Below are 6,425 nucleotides of genomic sequence, written 5' to 3' on the forward strand. Positions count from 1 at the left end.
TTCGGAGTAAGCCCTGTCGTTTCAACCGATTCATGTGTTCATTCATTTTGACACATTTTATAGTAAGTATAGCCTCAAAAGACCATCCTCGGAAAATTTCGAGAAATTCCAAGGGGAAAAATTCATGCAATGTTGCCCTATCCATCATTCATACGAGTAGAGGCGCGTAAATTCAGAGCAGGCTCTGTCGTTTCAACCAATTCATTTGTTCATCCATTTTGACACATTTTATAGTAAGTATGGCCCCAAAAGACCATCCTTGGAAAATTTCGAGAAAATCCAAGGGGGTAATCTCGAGCAATGTTGCCGAGTTGCCTCTACATCCATAGGAGGAGAGCCGCGTAAATTCGGAGCAGGCTCTGTCGTTTCATCCATTTCATTTGTTAATCCATTTTGACACATTTTATAGAAAGTATGGCCCCAAAAGACCATCCTGGGAAAATTTCGAGAAAATCCAAGGGGAATATCTCGAGCAATGTTGCCGAGTTGCCTCTACATCCATAGGAGGAGAGCCGCGTAAATTGGAAGCAGGCTCTGTCGTTTCATCCATTTCATTTGTTCATCCATTTTGACACATTTTATAGTAAGTATAGCCTCAAAAGACCATCCTCGGAAAATTTAAAGAAATTCCAAGGGGAAAAATTCATGCAATGTTGCCATATCCATCATTCATACGAGTAGAGTCGCGTATATTTGGAACAGGCTCTGTCCTTTCATCAACTTCATTTGTTCATCCATTTTGACACATTTTATAGTAAGTATAGCCCCAAAAGACCATCCTCGGAAAATTCCGAGAAAATCCAAGGGGAATATCTCGAGCAATGTTGCCGAGTTGCCTCTACATCCATAGGAGGAGAGCCGCGTAAATTCGAAGCAGGCTCTGTCGTTTCATCCATTTCATTTGTTCATCCATTTTGACACATTTTATAGTAAGTATAGCCTCAAAAGACCATCCTCGGAAAATTTCAAGAAATCCCAAGGGGAAAAATTCATGCAATGTTGCCACATCCGTCATTCATTCCTGTCAAGCCGCGTAAATTCGGAGCAAGCCTTGTCATTTCATCAATTTCATTTGTTTGTCTGATTCGACTCATTTTATATCATTAATGGCCTCCCAGGACCATCCTCGGAAAATTTCAGGAAAATCCAAGGGGAAAATCTCGAGCAATGTTGCCATATCCATCATTCATACGAGTAGAGTCGCGTAAGCTCGGAGCAGGCTCTGTCGTTTCATCCATTTCATTTGTTCATCCATTTTGACACATTTTATAGTAAGTATGGCCCCAAAAGACCATCCTTGGAAAATTTCGAGAAAATCCAAGGGGGTAATCTCGAGCAATGTTGCCGAGTTGCCTCTACATCCATAGGAGGAGAGCCGCGTAAATTCGAAGCAGGCTCTGTCGTTTCATCCATTTCATTTGTTCATCCATTTTGACACATTTTATAGTAAGTATGGCCCCAAAAGACCATCCTTGGAAAATTTCGAGAAAATCCAAGGGGGTAATCTCGAGCAATATTGCCGAGTTGCCTCAACATCCATACGAGGAGAGCCGCGTAAATTCGGAGTAGGCTCTGTCGTTTCATCCATTTCATTTGTTCATCCATTTTGACACATTTTATAGTAAGTTTGGCCCCAAAAGACCATCCTTGGAAAATTTCAAGAAAATCCAAGGGGGTAATCTCGAGCAATGTTGCCGAGTTGCCTCAACATCCATACGAGGAGAGCCGCGTAAATTCGAAGCAGGCTCTGTCGTTTCATCCATTTCATTTGTTCATCCATTTTGACACATTTTATAGTAAGTTTAGCCTCTAAAGACCATCCTCGGAAAATTTCGAGAAATTCCAAGGGGAAAAATTAATGCAATGTTGCCATATCCATTATTCATACGAGTAGAGTCGCGTAAGTTCGGAGCAGGCTCTGTCGTTTCATCCATTTCATTTGTTCATCAATTTTGACACATTTTATAGTAAGTATAGCCTCAAAAGACCATCCTCGGAAAATTTCGAGTAATTCCAAGGGAAAAAATTCATGCAATGTTGCCACGTTCGTCATCCATACGAGTCAAGTCGTGTAAATTCGGAGCAGGCTGTGTCGTTTCATCCATTTCATTTGTTCATCCATTTTGACACATTTTATAGTAAGTATGGCCCCAGAAGACCATCCTCGGAAAATTTCGAGAAAATCCAAGGGGGTGATCTCGAGCAATGTTGCCGAGTTGCCTCAACATCCATAGGAGGAGAGCCGCGTAAATTTGGAGCAGGCTCTGTCGTTTCATCCATTTCATTTGTTCATCCATTTTGACACATTTTATAGTAAGTATAGCCTCAAAAGACCATCCTCGGAAAATTTCGAGAACTTCCAAGGGGGTGATCTCGAGCAATGTTGCCGAGTTGCCTCAACATCCATAGGAGGAGAGCCGCGTAATTTTGGAGCAGGCTCTGTCGTTTCATCCATTTCATTTGTTCATCCAATCAGACACATGTTATAGTAAGTATGGCCTTCCAGGAGCATCCTTCGAAAATTTTGAGAAATTCCAAGGGGAAAAATGCATGCAATGTTGCCACATCCGTCATTCATTCCCGTCAAGCCGCGTAAATTCGGAGCAAGCCTTGTCATTTCATCAATTTCATTTGTTCGTCCAATTCGACTCATTTTATATAATTTATGGCCTCCCAGGATTATCCTTGGAAAATTTAAGGAAAATCCAAGGGGAAAATCTCGAGCAATGTTGTCACATCTACCTATCTTACGCGTAAAGTCGCGTAAATTCGGAGCAGGCTATTTCGCCTCATCGATTTCATTTGTTCATCCGATTTTACACATTTTATATCACCGATGACCTCCAAGCACCATCTTAAGAAAATTTCGAGTAAATCCAAGGATGAAATCCCGAGCAATGTTGTCATATCTCTGTATCAATTGCGTAAAGTCGCGTAACTTCGAAGCAGGCTCTTTCGTTTCATAGATTTCATTTGTTCATCCGATTTGACACATTTTATATCACCGATGACCTCCAAGGACCATCCTCGGAAAATTTCGAGAAAATCCAAGGATGAAATCTCGAGCAATGTTGTCACATCTATCTATCAATGCGTAAAGTCGCGTAACTTCGGAGCAGGCTCTTTCGTTACATCGATTTCATTTGTTCACCTGATTTGACACATTTTATATTTCCTACGGCCTCCCGGGACCACCATAAGAAAATTTCGAGAAATTCCAAGGGTGAAATTTCATACAATGTTGCCGCATCCGTCATTCATTCGCGTCAAGTCGCGTAAATCCGGAGCAGGCTCTTCCGTTACATCTTTTTCATTTGTTCATCGGATTTGACACATTTAGTATTAATTATGGACCCCAAGGACCATCCTCGGAAAATTTAGAGAAAATCGAAGTGAGACATCTCGAGCAATGTTGCCACATCCATCATTCAAACGAGTCCAGTCGCGTAAATTCGGAGCAGGATCGGTCATTTCGTCAATTTCATTTGTTCATCCGATTTGACTCATTTTATATCAACTTTGGCCTCCCAAGACCATCTTAGGAAAATTCCGAAAAATTCCAAGGTGGAAATTTCCTGCATTGTTGCCACATCCGTCATTCATACGAGTAGAGTCGCGTAAATTCGGAGCAGGCTGACGTTTGATCAATTTCATTTGTTAATCCGATTTGACACATTTTATATTCAGTATGGACCCCCAGGATGATCTTCGGAAAATATAGAGAGAATCCAAGGGGGAAATCTTGAGCAATGGTGCCGAATTGCCTTAAAGTTCTTACGAGTCGAATCGCGTAAATTTGGAACCGGCTAAGACGGTTCAACAATTTTATTTGTTCATATTTTTTAACTCATTTTATAAATATTATGGCCTCCGTGGACCATCTTAAGAAAATTTTGAGAAAATTTAAGTGGGAAATCTTTATCAATGTTGTTGAATTCAGTATCATCAATAGGAGTCGAGTCGTGTAAATTCACAAAAGGCTGCGAATTTTCTTTTGTTTATCCGATTCGCCTCGTTTCATATGAAGTATCTATCTCGGACTATTGCATGTTTATTCGGTTGGGGGGCTGAGATCTACTCACGAGCATCCTCGGAGTCCGAACACACAAAAAAACATCATGTCACCGCGAAAAATCTTGGAAAATTTTTCATTTTTTAGGTCGCCCTAAAATCACTAACAAAAAGGAGAAAATGATTTTTCCGAAGGTAAACTGTTGTATGTCCATGCGATTTGGGGACTGAAATCAACTCTGGAGCATCCCCGGAGTCCGAAAAAATTACAAAACCATCATTTCACCACGGAAAATCCCAGAAAATTCTCTCTTTTACGTTACCTAAATTATTTGTTATCTTCAACGAGGAAATAATTTTCCCAAGGGCAACGCTTCTTTTTCGATTACGTTTCGCAGCTGATATCTACTCAGAAGGACTCTCTGAGTTTGAACACAGAACAATAATTGTTTTTTATCACGGTGAATCCTGGATTCTTTGCACTGCCGGGAATTTGTCTAATACAGGGTGTCCGGAAGTTAACTTACTTAACTTTCAGGATCGCTTTTTCGGCTTAAAATATGATTTATTTCCCTATACACATATGCTCGAAAACGCTTCATAAGTGAGCTATGCGCTTCCAAAGTTGCCATTTTTTTCTTTCAAATTGATGTAAATCCTCGTCATTTTTTCATAAGTGGCTGAAACTTAGCATGGGGAATTTTTAGCGCTCTATTCATTTTTTGTGTTTTCAAGGACGTACGTCTTCGAAAAATGACGTCACAAGCGTTCCCGAATTTGAAAATTGCAAAAACTTTCTTGGTAAATGATATCTCGAAAAACGAATTATGGCACTTGAATGAGCGTGAAAAATCAAGGGGCAAAGATTATGCACAAAATTTTCCAGAAATGCATTTCAACGCAAAAGAGCTTTGACAAATTTTAAGATTTTCGAAGTTCCTTGCTGAGTAGGCAATTTTTGCTGCAAGGACTGTAAGAAAAGCCTATAGAGCAAGGGGTTTCGAAAATTCCGAAGCTATCGATACGGCTGTTGACCCTTCCTTTCCCTCACACTTTTTTCAGGCTTGGGACTGGCCCGAGCATCATCTTACGAAAATCGCGGTTAGGCGGCGATATTTTTGATATCAAATATCCACCGAAAAAGCATACTTGGAGGCTTGTCGAAAACATGGTTTCAAAGTGCGTTAGTTTCGTAGCACGAGTGTTAACAAATCATGCCGCCCCGAGCATTCACACGTAATCACTAAGCATGAAATGTTACACTAATTTAAATTGTTACACACACAATAACCGCAATTATTGTTGTTTGTTCAAACTCACAGGGTCCTTCTGAGTAGATATCAGCTGCGCGAAACGTAATCGAAAAAGAAGCGTTTCCGTTAGAAAAATTATTTCCTCGTTGTAGATAGCAAATAATTTAGGTAGGCGTAAAGAATAGAGAATTTTCCGGGATTTCCGCGGTGACATGATGTTTTTTTGTGTGTTCGGACTCCGAGGATGCTCGTGAGTAGATTTCAGCCCCCAAACCGAATGGACGTACAACAGTTTTCCATTGGAAAAATAATTTCCTCGTTGTAGTTAGCGATTTCCCGGCGACTTAAAAATATGGAATTTTCCGAAATTATCCGCGGTGACATGATGGTTTTTTCATGTGTTCGGACTCCAAGGATGCCCGTGAGTAGATTTCAGCCCCCAAACCAAATGGACGTACAACAGTGTTCCCTTGGGAAAATTATTTCCTTTTGTAGTTAGCGATTTCCCGGCGGCGGGAAAAATAAATAATTTTCCGAGGTGACATGTGGTTTTCCTCGTTGAAGATAACAAATAATTTAGGTAAGCGTAAAAGAGAGAATTTTCCGGGATTTTCCGTGGTAAAATGATGGTTTTGTAATTTTTTCGGACTCCGGGGATGCTCCAGAGTTGATTTCAATCCCCAAATCGCATGGACATACAACAGTTTACCTTCGGAAAAATCATTTTCTCCTTGTTGTTAGTGATTTTAGGGCGACCTAAAAAATGAAGAATTTTCCAAGATTTTTCGCGGTGACATGATGTTTTTAAAAGGTTTTCGGACTCCGAGGATGCTCCTGAGTAGATTTCAGCACCGAAACCGGATGAGCATACAATAATTTTCCCTTCGAAAAATTATTTCCTTTTGTAGTTAGCGATTTCCCGGCGGCAGGAAAAATAAATAATTTTCCGAGGTGACATGTGGTTTTTATTGTTAATTCGCACTCCGGGAATACTCCCGAGTACATTTCAGTCCGAATTAGGTGGCAAAAAATTTGCACTTCTGAAAGAGAGAAAAAAACAGGGCTTTTTAATGCGAAAAAGTAGCCCAACCTCACGCTACATATTATCTCTGGATTCGACTCCAAAGCTCAGAAAAAGCTCTGCAAGTTACGGCGATGAGC

Source organism: Bemisia tabaci, chromosome 3 (assembly GCF_918797505.1).
Source record: "Bemisia tabaci chromosome 3, PGI_BMITA_v3".
NCBI lineage: Eukaryota > Metazoa > Arthropoda > Insecta > Hemiptera > Aleyrodidae > Bemisia > Bemisia tabaci.